The following is a 16,349-nucleotide window of genomic DNA, read 5'->3' as shown; positions in this document are numbered from 1 at the left end:
CTAATCTAAACATACGTGAGTCAAAACATTCTGAAATGCTGCATCCTTTGATTTCTTCATCTTTCCAACTGCCCGATGCAGGTCCTGCTGTTGCACAGGCCGGATTTCATCTTCATTTTGACTTTCTTCTGATGCAGAATTGACATACTCCCTGACACAGAGGAGGGCAGCATCTCAACACATTTCTTTTAGGTCACTTCCTGAAAATCCATCAGTTTCCTGGGCAACTTCTAGAAGATCTACACATCTATCCACATTTTCACTTTTCAAGATGAGTTTTAAAATTGCTTCTTTTTGTTTTAGAGCAGGCTGGTTAATATGAAATCTGGTAGGCATTCTCCTCATGATAGCAGAGTCGAGGTCTTGAGGACGATTGGTAGCTCCCATCACTATGGCCTGGCAGCTGTGGTCAGTATCCAGCCCATCCCGAAGACTCATAAACTGGGCTTTTTCATCATCGCTGTAGCTTCATGGTCATAACGAACAGTTTCGTAGAAAAGAGCCTATTTCGTCGATAAATATTATAGAAGGCTGTAGCTTTATGGCAAGGGAGAAAACAGCAGCAGCCAGTTTTTGAGATTCTCCATACCACTTATCAGTCAGTGTCGAAAGCTGAAGGTTAATAAATCGACAGCCGCTTCTTTGGCTGTTGCTTTGGCGATTAGAGTTTTCCCGCAGCCTGGAGGCCCATACAGAAGAACACCTTTTGGAGGCTGCAGAAGTCTGGAATGCTTCTTTTTGATAGGTAAGATGACTGTGTCTTTCAGATCTGTAATGACATCATCCAAACCTGCCATATCATTCCAAGTAACATGCATATTAAGAGGGTCTACTAGATGAGCAGCAATACTCATTTCATATTCTGAAAGCTTCACATTTTTCACACCAATTTGGTTAATCAGTTTTCCCACCTGTTTCTGAGCTTCCACTTTCTGCTTCCTGGTGGGGTCAATTGCATTTACCATCCATTTGATAGTGAAGTATGTTACTGCACCAAATATCGTTAAACGGAAAATTAGACCGACAACTTGTTCCGACTCAATGGATGAGAAAAGGCTTCAGCATGTACCATCTTGATTGTTAATCCAGAGGTAGGACCAGAGACGACAGAAGCCTTAGCCCGGCCTCGCACAGGAAAGCTGTAGGACATTTTCTTGGTGATTGATAGGTGAGGACACAGCCCATTGTGGCCCTAGGTTCTATAAGAAATCAGGCTGAGCAAGTCCTATGGAGCAAGCCAGTAAGCAGCACCCCTCCATGGCCTCTGAATCAGCTCCTGCTCTAGGTTCCTGCTCTGTTTGAGTTCCTGTCCTGGTTTCTCCTTGATGATCAGATCTTATGGTTGTGAGCCACCCTGTGGTTGCTGGAAATTGAACTCAGGACCTTTGGAAGAGCAGTCAGTGCCCTTTAACACTGAGCCATCTCTCCAGCCCTCTTCTGCCTTTTTGAAGTATACAGTTGATATTAATTCTTAAAATGTGTGGTAGACCTCTCCAGGGAGATCAGCTGGGCCTGCAGAATTCTTTGGAAGGGGGGTATTTTAAAATTAAGAGTTCAGAGCTGAAAGACTCATTGTTCAAGGGCACTGACTGTTCTTCTGGAGGACCCGGGTTCAATCCCCAGCACCCACATCTATCACTCCAGCTCCAGGGGACTCCAGGCTCATGTGGTAAACACAAACACATACCAGCAACTCACGCATGCATGTGCACACACACACACACCAAATTAAAGGTTAATTTTATTTGCTAGTCAGAGTTATTATTTCATATTGGCAAGTTGGGGTGGTTCCTGCTTTCCTAGGAATTGGTTAAGCTCAGATGAATGTGTGGTTCGTGTGTGCTATTGCTTATAGCTTTCTGTGTCTTATTATTGCGTATGCTTGTGTCTGCAAGTCTGTGGTCTTCTTATTGCTCCCCATATTGATAACTCATGCCTTCTTATCTTTGTTAGCCATGTCTACTGGAGACTTGTTTTTAAAGAATAGACTTCCTGTTTTGTGCTTTTTTTTCCTCATTCTTCAGTGTCATGAGCTATGTCTATATTTTTAATATTTATTTGTTTATTGCTATCAAGCTCTAGCTAGTTTAGAACTCATAGTCTAGACCAGGCTGCCCTTGAAGTTGTGGAGATCCCCCCCACTCCTGCATCCCACATGCTGGGATTAAATGCGCGGGCTACCATGATCTGCTTAGTTTTTTTGTAGTAGACTCTTTTTTTCTTTTTGTAGTAGAATCTTAAGCAGTAAAGATTTTTAGTTTTTTTTCCCCTAAATGTAAACACTTAGTGCTATACATTTAATCATAGCATTGGATTTAGCTGTGCCCTACTAGTCCTGATGTGCTGGATTTGATGAGTTATTGATCTTAGGAAATACTAGGTGCACTTGCTTAGAGTGTGTACTGTGCTGTTGTTGCTCTGGTGCTTCATAAGATGCTTCACTTTGATCCCATCGGCACTGAGTTACTCTGCTCTTCTGATTTTCTGTGTAGCTGTCTGTCAATCACTGAGATTTCTCCTGTCTAAATGTTTGTCTTGGCTGGGGTTTCAGCGTCTTCTTTGTGGCCCGACTCTTTTACCGTTATATAATGCCCTTTTTATTTTCTTTGCAATGTTCACCTCGCTGAAACACACTGTTTATGATGTTAACGTAGCCTGGGATCGTCATTTGTGTTTGATGTTTGCGTGGTAAATCATTATCTAGTTTTACTGTCAACCCTGCTGTGGGAGTAGATGAAATCTTTGGTGAATTCTGCTGTTGGCCTGATTGTGGCCATGTGTCAATGACGCCAAAGCCTCAGACCCAAGAGAACGGCCAGGCCTTCCCCAGGTTTGAGGGCAGATGTTGACAGTGTGTGCAGAGAGTACTGACCACAGCTTCCTGTACGGACCATGGCTTCCTCTCCTTGGTTGGGATGCCTGCGGCCTGAGACCAGTCCCCTACAGTGACCCTCCACCCAAGTTAGCTTGCCTGCCCCCTCCTTCCTGCTGTGTAAAACAGCTCTGAGTTTCCAGCTGCTGCAGCATCTCCACTGGAGGGCACGGCCCACCCATCCTGGCCTTTTTGTATGTCTTTCCATTATATCTTTATTCCTTGTTGCCTCAGTTAGTTAAGTCCAAGGCTTGGGTCTTGGCACCCACCTATATTATTGTCACATTCCTGTGACCAAAATACCCGGCAGAAACAAGTTAAAGGAAGAAAGGTTTGTTTTAGAACCTGGCTCCAGGAGACTTGAGCTCATGATGGAGGGCTTCACGTTGCAGGGGATCAGGAGGCAGAACAAATCTGCAGCCCGAGGTCCTGGTTCTGACCTATGTCTGCCAGCAAGGCCCCTCCTCCTAAAGGTTCCAGAACACAAGCTTGTGGAAGTTGTTTCAGAGTCAAACCATAGCACAATCTGCATTGTCATATATGTGTATGTATTGTTTTAATTCTTAGAAGCAGTAATGTGCCTTGAGTATGAAGACATTAGGTTTCACTGTGACAGTTTTAGAGAGGCAAATAACGGCTCTAATCATTGCCCTTTTTGTGCCATCTTCACCAACATTTGTGCACGTGAGGGACTCCATGTGAGATCTATCTTTGCGAGGACGCTTTGTTTTGTTTAACATGATGAGTTCCGGTTCCATCCACTGTCCTGGAAATGACACTTTCATTCATTGTTGTGGTTGATACACAGTGTACAGGCATCATATTTTCTTTATTCTTTCGTATGTTGACGGACACCTAGGCTCGGTCTAGATCTTGGCTGTTGCAAATAATGCTGTACTAAACGTGGATCTATTTTATCATTATTATTTATTAAGTTTGTTCTTTGACCATTTCATCCATGCAAGCATGCCCACTCTCATCCTGTTCCTCTCTCGTCTTTCTGCTTCCCCTCTCTGCCCCCCTCCCACTTGCCAACAATTCTTTTCCTCACACTCATATTTATTTGTTTTGTTGTGAGACTCACTGATTTTAACCATAGTTGTCTGTGTGACCATGGGTTTGAAGCTATCCACTAGAGCTTGGTGCATTCAACAGTGGGAAGACAAATACCCTTTTTGATCCCTCCCCTTCCTAGAAGCTGTTACTAGACAATAGTTCAGATGTAAGAGGTAGGGTCAAATGAGCCCTCCCATCATTTAATGATTGACTGTTGACAGGTCCAATCCTGTCTGACTGTGCAGAGACCTGTGAGTTGGAAGGGTGGTGTCTAGTTAAGAGCCACAGCTCTTCATCCTTACACACTTTCTGTTCCTTCTCCTGCAACATTTCTCAAACCTCAGAGGGGTTGTAGCTACCTTGTTTATGGCTGAGTTCTCAGTTTCCAGTTGTTCTCAGTGACTTGGGCAGCCACGAGTCTCTGAATGTAGTGATATTCACTGCAAAGAGAGGCTTCTCTGCTTAAGACTGAGAGTAGCTTTTGTCTGTGGTACAAACTTAGAAATTGTGTTGATGCTATGTCAGCCAAGTTGGTTCCTGTTTATGGAGTGTATCTCAAATACAATCAGAGGTTGTTTACCTCTTGCCTTAGGGTCTTACTGCTGTGAACAGACACCATGACCAAAGCATCTCTTAGAAGGACAATGTTTAATTGGGGCCAGCTTACAGGTTCAAAGGTTTAGTCCATTATCATCAAGGCAGGAGCATGGCAGCATCCAGGCAGGCACGATACAGGAGGAACTGAGAGTTCTACGTCTTCTTCTGAAGGCTGCTAGAAGAAGACTGGCTCCCACATGGTTAGAATGAGGGTCTTAAAGCCCATGCTCACAGTGACACATATCCTTCAACAAGACCACACCTCCAAATAGAGCCACTCCCTGGGCCAAGCCTATTTTATTTAAACCACCACACTTCCAAAACAGTTGTGCCTGCTTTCTGTATAGATTAAAAGGAGATATTTAGTGCAATAAAGTCTTATATTTTGGTTTTGGTGGATAACAGATATGACTGGTAAGAACTTGTATTGTTTCAGGGGTGTTTGCACTTTCTCAGTATAAACTAGATGGCCATGTTAGAAATCAGTCTAGAGGTTTCTCCAAACATTAGAAATAAAATGTGACCATGGTATACTACTTTTGGACAGATACCCAAAGGGCTCTGTCTTAGTTTGGGTTATTGTTGTGAACAAACACCATGACCAAGGCAACTCTTATAAAGAACAACATTTTATTAGGGATGGCTTACAGGTTGAGAGGTTCAGTCCAGTATCATGATGCAGGTCGACACGGTGTTGGAGGAGCTGAGAGCTCTACATCTTGATCCAAAAGCAGCCCGGAGAGGACTATCTTCTGCAGGAAGCCAGGAGGAGGGTTTCTCTCTTCCACACTGAGTGAAGCTTGAGCATAGGACCTCAAAGCCCACCCCCACAGTGACGAACTTCCCCCAACAAAGCCATACTTATTCCAACAAGGCCACACCTCCTAATAGTGCCATTACCCATGGGGCAAGCATATTCAAACCACCACAGGCAGCCTACCATTCATTGCTTCTGTATTCACAATCATTAGGAAATGGCAGCAGCCTAGATGCCCATCCACTGAAGAATGGATGATGAAAACCTTGTATAGACACCTGGTGGGATTTTATTCAGCTGTAAATAAAAATTAAAGAATTTGTAGGCAGATGGATGGAGCTGGAAAAAGGTATACTAAGCGAGGTGACGCAGTACCAAAAGGACAAATGCTTAGTGTTATATGCAGGTCCTAGCTTTGTGTGCTTACTTCTGTTTATTGAATGTGGGATACTTGTGGACGCCTGGAAACTAGGAGGAAATATTTGATGGGAGGTTGGGATAGAACATAGGTAAAAGTAGAGAGGGGGAATTCTGGGGATGGATGGTTTAATCAGGGAAGAGGCTAAAAGAATGGGGAGATGAGCAGGAAGAAGAGATTAGCATAATAAAGGGTTATGAAAAAGCCAAATAAAAATCTACCATCTTATAATCCAAATAAAAACCATGGAAGAGGGGCTAGAAAGATAACTCTTTTGTTAAACATGGTTAATGCTTTCCCAGAGGACCCAAGGTTGGCTCCCAGCATCCACTTTAGGCAGCTTATCACTACCAATAAACCTAGCTTCAGAGGAACCAAGGCTACACACACACACACACACACACACACACACACACACACACACAGAAAGAGAGAAAGAGAGAGAGAGAGAGAGACAGACAGACAGACAGACAGACAGAAAAACAAACAGACACATACACAAAAAAACCCAAAACACATTTTTAATGTGGAGCTAAATTAATAGTGACGAATAGAAAAAGGAGATTTATTCAATGAGGGCACATTGAGAAGAGGGATACAGATATTCAGAGCTCCTCCAAGAACCCTAAGTCTATCTTTTAGGTGTTAACAACATGGAGGAAGACTTTAATTAGAAGGTCAGAGAACCTCATACTTAACTGACCTGTGTCTCAGTTCCAGTCTCTCCTGTAGGGGATTGGCAAGTTGTTGGGCTCTGAGAAGCTCCATCTTCTTTAGCTGGCACTAGGCTTCAGTCATTTCCTTCTCTAGTGTGGAAGTCTTGGGGTAAGTAATTCCAATTTCCTGGGGTTCTGTTTCAAGATGTCAGCCAGCCAGCCAGAAAGGCTCCTTAGGACATCCTTTCCTTCAGGCAGGCCAGTTTCAGGATTTAATAGGAATTCAGGAGGCTGAAGCTTGAAGCTGATCCTCAAAGAGAATGTACAAATGGCTTCTCCATTCATTAAAGAGCTCTGCTGGGCTTGGCATGGGTATGAATCATCTCTCTCACAAACTCAATTCTGTTGTTTTTCAAGATAGGGGATGTTAAAGGCTCCACTTTCCTCTACCTGGACTTATCTAAGAAGCTATCTTAAAGGCAACCTGGGACCCGAGGTCCCCTTCCTCAGAGGCAAGGAACAGTTTGCCTGTGTGATAGTAAAAAGTCCAACCCTTGTAGCCATTGTTTTAGATTTCTATAAACTGAATGAAAATCATAGGCAAGAAGGAGAGAAAACGAAATGTTTCCCACCTTTTTAACCTAACTGTAATTAACTATGTATGTGTGTGTTCGTGTTTGTGCAAGGGCACATGTATGCATTTGAGAATCTGGTACCCTTTGGATATGTGTTCTCTTCCTTCTGTATCCCTCCTATTTTGTCTTCTTCTTCTTCTTCTTCTTCTTCTTCTTCTTCTTCTTCTTCTTCTTCTTCTTCTTCTTCTTCTTCTTCTTCTTCTTCTTCTTCTTCTTCTTCTTCTCCTTCTCCTTCTCCTTCTCCTTCTCCTTCTCCCTCTTCTTCTTCTTCTTCTTCTTCTTCTTCTTCTTCTTCTTCTTCTTCTTCTTCTTCTTCTTCTTCTTCTTCTTCTTCTTCTTCTTCTTCTTCTTCTTCTTCTCCTCCTCCTTCTTCTTCTCATCTTCCTCTTTCTCTTCCTCCTCCTCCTCTTCTTCCTCTTTCTACCTCCTTCCCTCCCTCCTTCCTTCCCCCCTTCTTGTCTTCTCATGTTTTCAGACAGGGTCTCATGTTGCCCAGACTGGCCTTGAATTGCTTTGCAGCTAAGGCTAATCTTGGACTCCTGATCAGTTTATGCCTAATCGCTCCAGTGTTAGGCTTAAAGGCATGCACTACTATAGGTATCCCTAACTGTATGCTAATACCAGAGATAGGAGGAAAAAACCACGACCCTTAATTATCTGGTCAAATTAATTAACACAAGCAATCAATGAAAGTAAGCTTTTATATCTGTGTACTCAGGCTGCCTCCCCCAAGCTGGGGTTAAAGAAGTCGTCAACAGATGTGAGGCAGACATAAAACTCAGGTATAGGCTGAAGAGATGGCTCAGCTGTTAATGGCTAGGCTCACGAGGAAAAATAAATAAATAAAGCTCAGAGATAGGAGGTTTCCAAATGGGGGTGGGGCTTGAAGAGTTAAGAAGGCAGGGTTACTGGAGCATATGAGGCAGGCTTAGCAGTCTCTTGAAACAAAGACATGGTAGCAAGGTGGATATAATAACCCCTTTGGAAAACAGGTAGGGTTTCTAGATGGTTCTAAATAACTGTTTGACTCTTGAAGACATGATTGGCATTCCCGGAACAGGCAGGACAGCACCCTTTGTAGTTAAGGTTACAGGTGGAACATAGCCCAATCCTTGAGAAACATGTTAAATCGTGAACAGGAAGGAACCTAGTTTGTCTTTAGTGTAAGATGGCCTTAAGCCTAAGAAGGAGGCAGGCTGGGTCTTTTCTAAAGGATGTCTCTAAATACTCACTATTACTCAAATCTTGTACTATCTCTTAGTTCGGCTGAATTAACTAACCCATGGAGTAGTGGGAAGAAGATGAGAAGGAAGGGGGTGGGTGGTGGCAAAACAAACCAACAAACAAACAAACAAACCCAAAAACCCCAACAAGTACAGCTGGGCAGTGGTGCCGCAGGCCTTTAACATCAGCATTCGTGAGGCAGAGGCAGGTGGATTTCTGGGTTTGAGGCCAGCCTTGTCTACATAGTGAGTTCCAGAACAGGCAAAGCTACACAGAGAAACCCTGTCTTGAAAACCCCCAAACCAAACCAAACCAAACCAAACCAAACCAAACCAAACCAAACAAAAAACAAAAACACAAACCTGCCACAAACACATAAATTAAAACCCAAACCAAATACAAAACAGAATCCAAAACATCACTGAGCCTGCTTTCCTGTGTCTTGCGCTGAAACTATTTTCAGGGGTACAGAAGTATCTGGCTTTTCTTGACGGAAGTCCCTCAGGCTAGGCTGAGAAAGGGGCTCTTGGCGCACCTCTGATCTGTAACTCCAGTGGACTTCAAGCTCACCTCAATTTGAAAACGGACTCCTGTAATTTACTCCTTGCATCTTCTTATGCTTTTCTGAGGATAGTTTCGCAGTAAAAAGCCTGCAGCCAGGCTCTCTGATTCTCAGGCAGGGGAGAGGGACATGGGGTAAGGAGCAGGATATGTTTCCTACCATCCCTCACTTTGAGGAGCACTCACTGTTCCAGATGACAAGTGGGAGCACCAGGACCTAGGTCTGTCTCAGCAGGAAACCGGTCCTGTCTGTGAGGGGAATGCTCCTTGAGTGTCTGAGTAACAGTGGGTTTCTAGCATTACTTTCTTACATATACAGTATCCTGGGCCAGATGAAACAGTATGTGGTTGTTTGGGAAGACGCTACCTTACCGGTGAATCCTAAGCCACATGCTGGCCTTAGAAACACCATGATGCTGAGAAGAATTAGCCCTAAGATGGCACCTAGGGAGATAATATCTTTAATCAGCACATTTTAGGTCCCCAAACCCATTTAGCTGGTCATTTCTTTGCTCATAAAGATTTTATCTTCACTCTGAAAACCGGGGACTTTCCAGCTGATTGCTTACTCCTGCTCTTTCAGGGGCTGCCTTTTGTAAAGTTTGCAATCTCATCCACAGGGAACTTGGATGGTCCCTCTCTGGGCGCCATCTTACAACAATGCACGTGTGCCTTCCCCAATTCTTTAATGGTGTACGTTAAGGAAACTGAGTATTCAAGGTTTTACCTATTCTTCTGACTTTTTCCCTTTCCTCCTGAACACAGAAGCCTCAGTATAAAACATAAAGACACACGTAAGATAACCAAAAAGCACTCTTGGCTCAAATATCCAAGAGTACACCCTGAGTTAATATGATTATGTTATTTTCTTTCAGTTTCCTGAAAGCCTGTGTTCATGACAAGTATTGGGTCCTCATGGTGGTTTGTGTGTCACCTCGTCTGTTAGTTTAGCTGTTAACCGTCACAACTATGAGTTGTCATTCTTGTTTTGTGTGTGTGACTGTGATGTGGAGGTCCCTCCCCCCCAGCCTAACAACTTGGTTTCCTGACCTTCTGTGGCCTATTTCAAGAAAACTGCTGTTCACTGGGTGTGGTAGTGCATGCAGGTCTTTAATCCCAGCACCTGGGAGGCAGGGGCAGGCAGATCTTTGAGTTAGAAGCCAGTCTGGTTTACAGAGTGAGTTCCACGACAGCCAGGCTTACACAGAGAAACCTTGTGTTGAAAAAAATTAATTAAAAGAAAGAGAAAGAAAGGAAACAGTATTCAAAGTTGATCCAGTCCTTGCTAAATACAGACATACAGGATTAGTTATCAAACTGGCTTGCAGTTAGGGACTTTGGAGGCAGAAACAGGAGAATGAGGAGGTAGAGGTAAAGGCCATCTTCTGTTACCTAGTTTTTCCCACCCCCCCATCCCCCAATCAGGGTTTCCCTGTGTAGTCCTGGCTCTCCTGGAACTTACTCTGTATACCAGGCGGCCCTTGAACTCAGAGATCTAGAAGCCTCTGCTTCTCAAGTGCTGAGATCAAAGGCATGCACCATCACCACCTGGCTGTTACCCAGAGATTTTTTTGACACCACCCTGGGCTGCATGAGGCCACATGTCAAACAGCAGCAACCCCCGGCCACAGCAAAAGGCTTCAGAAGACAGCTGAAGGTGATGCTGGAAGGCAGAGAACCCTCTCCTACTGGGATCTGGCTTCTATTTCTTGCTGGCTGAGTCAGAAATGTAACCAACCAAAATAAAGACTGGACACAGAGATGTTGCATGTTATCTGCAAGAACTCTCCAACAAGGATGTTCACGACAGTCAAGGAGCTGCGTGTACTCAAGGTCTAGAAGACAACCACAGCAACTCCCCTTTCTTATATCCAACAACGCTCCCCTCATAGACCCACCTTCAGATCTCATTTGTAAAGGAATTTCTTCAAGAAAAGGAAACAGCTAACGGTTGGACTTGATCACCCTGCTTCGTCTTTAAATCGCCTGTGTTACATCCTTTGAACAAAGTAACCTGGAAAGATGCTTTGGTTCTGTGATCATGGGTCAGCCATTACACAGGTGCCTGAGAGGGAAGCCTCCCTCCTGAGAAGCTTGTACACACGACTTTCATGTATATCCCATCTTCCTCTTCCTCTGTATCTCTCTCTCTCTCCTCATCTCCCCTTTTGCCCTCTCTATCCCTTTCTCCTCTCTACCTCCTCCTCTCTCCATGTTTAAGTCTGGAAATGCACTCTGTCTCTATTTCCTCCTTAATAAGCTAGCTAACTTGTGTCTTGTCCTGAAAATAGTCAAGGACCTGGCTTTATATGAACGGAGGTCCCTAAGTGGGAAACCCCTAAGGTTACTGGCAGTATTGTGGGGATAAATCTGCCCACTACTGTGGACACTCTCAGAATGGTAAAACTAAGGAACAGTGACATCAGCAAAGACTGGAAGGGTGCCAATGACCATGACTACTGGAAATTTAATACCATGTTGTCACATGTGGAAAAGAATTTGATACTTCTTTTTAAAAAATTAAGCATGTAGTTATATGCCACCCAGCAATTGTATCCTAGACATATATCCTGGGGTGGGGGGAATTCAATGCAGAAAAAAACCCTATAATTTTAAATTGTGGTTTTATTTGTAATCAATAAAAGATGGAAATAACTTAAGAGATGGCTAAACAAATACGTTTATCCTATGAAATACTACTCAGCAACGAAAAGGAACACACTATTGATATTACCAACAATAATTAGCCTCTAAAGAATTATATGTGTGTGTGTGTGTGTGTGTGTGTGAGGGGGGAGGGAGGGAGAGAGAGGGAGAAAGGGAGAGGGGGGAGAGAGAGAGGGAGAAAGAAAGAGAGGGAGAGAGATGGAGAGAGAGAGAGAGAGAGAGAGAGAGAGAGAGAGAGAGAGAGAGAGAGAGAGAGAGAGAGAGAACGCTAATATCTATTTATGTAACTAGTTGACACAAAAACACAGGGCTAGCTTCCAAGGAAGTAAAAGTTTATTCTGGAGCCAAATTTGATCGGCAGTGACTGGAAACAAAGAGCTAGATCGTCCCAATCTCATGATTCCTCATGAAAGCAGTTTCTTAGTAGCAGAACAAAGAAAGTCACAAAACAAGGTAATTTAAAAATACACAGGTGGGTACATCAGAAAGGTGGCTAAAGTAAGATACCTCTCAGATGCTATCTAATGACATGTTTAGCTTTTGGATTGGTGGAAGCCAGTGGTCTCGTCGCAAGTTACTAAGTTCCAAAAGTCTGTTAATCACAGACTTAAATTCCTACACAGAGGTGGGCAAGAAGATGGTTATTTAGGGGAGCTAAAGCTAGCACAGATGAGGTATAATTTGTCTCTGGACCTGCAACATTTCAGCCGTTCCACATCATGCTGCTTTACCCAATTAATTAGTCCCTGGGTCAACGCTGGCTGAAATTTGTACTATAGTTTTGCAAAACATTGTGTAGGGAACATAAGATGAATCCAGGGTGTCTCTATCTTTCTTATAACTGAACACATGAGGATAAAGATCTCTAAATAGAATGAAAACCTTAAACAAATGAGATTATTTATTTTAGCCAGATCTAAACCTTGGCAAGATTTTTAGAAACTCTCCAAATTTGATACTTGTACCAGGTTACGTGATAAAGTGTCTTTGATTCTAGGAGTTGTTCATTGAATTGTTCAGAGCCGAAGAGGCTGGACTCTGTAACTTACAACTAAACAATTCAGGAAAAAGGAAAAAGCAATCTATAGATTTCTGTGGGGTGTGTTTGGTGTGTATGGGTTCAAGGCTGAGAGACATTTAGTGGGCTGTACCCCAAACAATGCTTATAATGAGTGAGAGTCATGTTGGGGGGGTCACTAAAGTTTAGGACATTTAGCAATAAGTTTGAGGAGCCCTGTAGTGAAGCAATACAGTGGCTGAGGACAGAGAATTGCAGGGCAGGTAACAGACACTTTCTTTTTCCCACCCCGACTTTTTTTTTTTTTTTTTTTTTTTTTTTTTTTTTTTTTTTTTTTTTTTGTTTGTTTTCTGAGCCTTTAGCTGGGAAAATGAAACTTAAGGTTGTGTGTGTCTGCTTCAGCACCTCCTCCTTCTCAGGGTGGGGGCTGGGGGAGACTGTTGAGGGAGATCAAACTCACGGTCTTAAAAAGATAACTATTTATTCTCTGCAGACCACAGAAATTTAGAGTACAAAAATGTCAACATTCAGAGGGAAGTAAGGAAGAGTTCTGGAGATGGGGGGTCACACAATAGAACATACAGAAAGGATCTTGGTAAAGAATTACTAAAACTTTATCAGCCATTGCTTTCTTTAAAAACAACAAACTTTCTTACCCCATGCTACAGGGTCTATCCTTCTCATGAGCTTGGCTGTCCCGGCTTCTGACAAGATTTGTCTCTGAAGTAACTTTCCTCATCAGGGAAAAGACTTTTCTGTCTCACCCAGTCAGTCAACAGTTTCTTCTGTGACAAGTTTTTGAGTGAAGTGCTTAGGCATGACCTCTTGTTTTGTAATTTAACGTCACAAAAAGCTAGATATTCTGCTAGTAGGGATTCTGTAACACCACAATTACTCCAAGTAGGCAGCATGGACCAGCCACAGGAAAAGCTCCTGGAATCTCAAAGTCACAGTTGGAACAAGTATTATAGTGGTTTGAAATTAAATTCTTCCCTCCCTGGCACCAGAAAAAACCAAACCCAATTGTATTAGCAGTCTTCAGAAAAAGATATAGTACCTCACAATTTTGTTTTATATTTAAACATTTGAAACAATAGAATGCCCGTGGTAAAAGCTTGTACTTAACATCTTTTTCTGTACCATAGAAGGGCATTTTCTCTTTCTCCCTTTCCTTTCTGAGGCAAAGTCTAACTCTGTGTACCAGGCTGACCTTTAACTTGAAGCAATCCGACTGTATATTTCTGCTTCCCAGGTGCTGGCGTTACAGATGTGCGCCGCCTCCCCCCCACCCCCCCAGCCAGAGTGCGCTTTCCAGATGCCGTTTCTTCCCTCTAATGCTGGAATGTGAAACTATTACCACTCGGGCTTTACCAGTTTCTCCAAAAACATCCTTTGCAGCAGAAAGACCCAGTTGGGGACATGTTGCTTATCTTTACTACCATGTCCCCGCCAGTCTGGGACTGTTCCGAACACCTTGAATTTTCATAATCTTGACAGCTGATTTGCAGAACACCTGTCACTTTGGGTTACTCAGATGTTTCTTAGGGAGCAGTCACGGCAAAGGTCAGTGACAGGAGAAGAGCAGGAGGGAGCTGTGTCCCTTTCTGTTCATGACAACCTGGTACATTCTGTTCCTTTGCATGATTGCAACTGTGTGGTCACCAGTGACCCCCATGCAGCCAGAAGGACACTTCTGACTATTTAATGTTTACATTACTTACATTATCTGTAGCCACAATGTAACATCACACTGCCGTTAATTGGTGTGCATCACACTGCCGTTAATTGGTGTGCATTCCTGGGAAAGTCCTTTGACGTTGTGTAAATACCCAAGCCTCTTCCCTTAGTTCACTCAGTTATTCACTTGTGTCGGTACAGACAACTGGGTTTTTTTTTTTTTTTTTTTTTTTTTTTTTTTTTTTTTTGACCTCCCCTCCCATTCTTTGAGCATTTGTCTTTTGGCAGAAAGGGGTCCTGCTTAGGTTCCTCTTGTGCTTTTCTTTGCCCAATCTGGGAAGCACCATTTCCCTGAGCATCGCTAGTTTCCTTTGTCTGAGAATGACAACTAGAAGCCAGAAGCTATGTTCTGGATGCGCCTCTGAGTGACACCCATTCATACACTCTCAGTGGGCTGAGCTAGGGAATGTGTGCGTGAATACACATGCACACCTCTCTAGTTGCTCACCAAGAACCGTGAATTCACGCAGAACCAGCGTTTCAGGGTTCGGCTCCTCTTCTTCACCTTCAGCTCTATTCCAGGGCAATTTCAGTTCTAAACTGTTGTGGTTTTCAGTTCTAACTGTTGCACACTTAATTCTGCTTCTGGGTCTAACTTGTCTCTCACCTCTACCAATGTCCTCTCATGTGGACACACTCCTCGCCCTGCCTGTGTCCTCTCAACACACGGAACCCCACTCCAGTCCTCTAGGCTCCGAGGCCCAGGAGAGTTGCATCCACTTTATGTATGGATGGATTTTTCAACTAGAGTAGGTTTTGACTTGGGTGGTGGGCAGTCCCCTCGTCGTTGTCCGCATTCAACGACCCATCCCCTGTCCTGGGTCCCTGTGGGGGTGCTGCTGGATCTACTTCAGAGGTACCCACCTCACTCCTGGTTAGGGCCCTGAACTGTTCTGGAAGGTAAGGAGAAACCAGGGATGGGGCGGGAAGAGTCCCGATAGGAGTTGTAATGGGTTCATGCACCATCCAGGAATTTCCTGTCCGTGAGTGACCCTAGTCTGCTCTGTACTGGTACAGATGCCAGTCACTTGCTTCACTGAACAAGCAGGATTGGAAAAAACAAAAGTCACTTGGTGTAGTGGCTATTTCTGGTTGTCAAGTTAACTATAACTGGACTGAACCACAATCCAGAATTGGAGGGCTCACCTGTGATCCTGATCTTGAGAATGGGAGATACAAGTTTCTGACCTGGATCTTGGCATGGAGATCTTGAGGCACAGTGGTTATGAATCCCAGGACACTAAGACAAGGAGATCTCTGAATTCAAGGTCATCTGGGACAAAGCAAGTTGAAGATCCAGGCATGGTGGTACACACCTTTCATCTGGGACACACATTCTGTTGGAGACCTACATAAGGAAGAAGGAAGGCTCCCTCTCTTCCCCTGCTTGCCTCGTGGGACTGAGCAACTGCTAGATCTTTGGACTTCAACTCACCGCTGCTGCTGACCATTGTTGGGGAGTTGGACTATAGACTGTAAGTCACCAACAAATTCCCTTAGTATACAGAGACTATCCATAAGTTCTGTGACTCTAGAGCTCCCTGACTAATAAATACAAGGTGCTGTTTGCTAATCAATTACATATCGTAGCATTCTCTTTTCAGCACCACCCCCCAAGTTTTTGATGTTCCTGTTTTTTTATACAGCCAAACAGACAGAAGAAGGTGCTCACATAACTGATTGGTTTGCAAATGTACTGGAGACTTAATGTATTCGTCTACAATGTCTGCATATGCCACGCCGTCTACCTCAGCCACTGATCAGGAGACTATGTGTTGCACTGGGCACCGTACCATTTTCTATTTCCAAACATGGAAATCCTGGCTTATGATCAGCAACGGTGTATAGTTCATGCTACACACACACACACACACACACACACACACACACACTATAGGCAGGCAGACATATTTGTGCATATCTTCTGTTGTAACTACAACATCAAAATAGAATACAGATTTCATAAGGTCCTGGTAGCTTTGGGTTAGGGGTATCTCTCTGTCACCTTTGTCCGGTGCTGGGGTTAGGGAGTGGGGTACCACTTTCAGAACAAGCACACATGGAAAACTCATTCTGAATAGCCCAGCAGCTAACACATCCTTGCTCTGCCTCCACCAATAGATGAAATACATCTGTAAAGAGCTAGCAAGT

The 16,349-nt window shown here is 43.7% G+C and overlaps 1 pseudogene across 1 annotated transcript; it reads right to left on the bottom strand.

Moving 5' to 3' along the window:
- LOC308418455 (outer mitochondrial transmembrane helix translocase-like) lies at positions 1 to 1,072 on the bottom strand (annotated as a pseudogene). The gene has a single exon. The product of its transcript is annotated as an outer mitochondrial transmembrane helix translocase-like (transcript).
- Between the last annotated feature and the right edge of the window lie 15,277 nt (positions 1,073 to 16,349).

The sequence above is a fragment of the Micromys minutus genome, assembly GCF_963924665.1.
Source record: "Micromys minutus genome assembly, chromosome: 3".
In the NCBI taxonomy this organism is placed as follows: Eukaryota; Metazoa; Chordata; class Mammalia; order Rodentia; family Muridae; genus Micromys; species Micromys minutus.
This window is presented reverse-complemented; position numbering and strand designations above follow the sequence as displayed.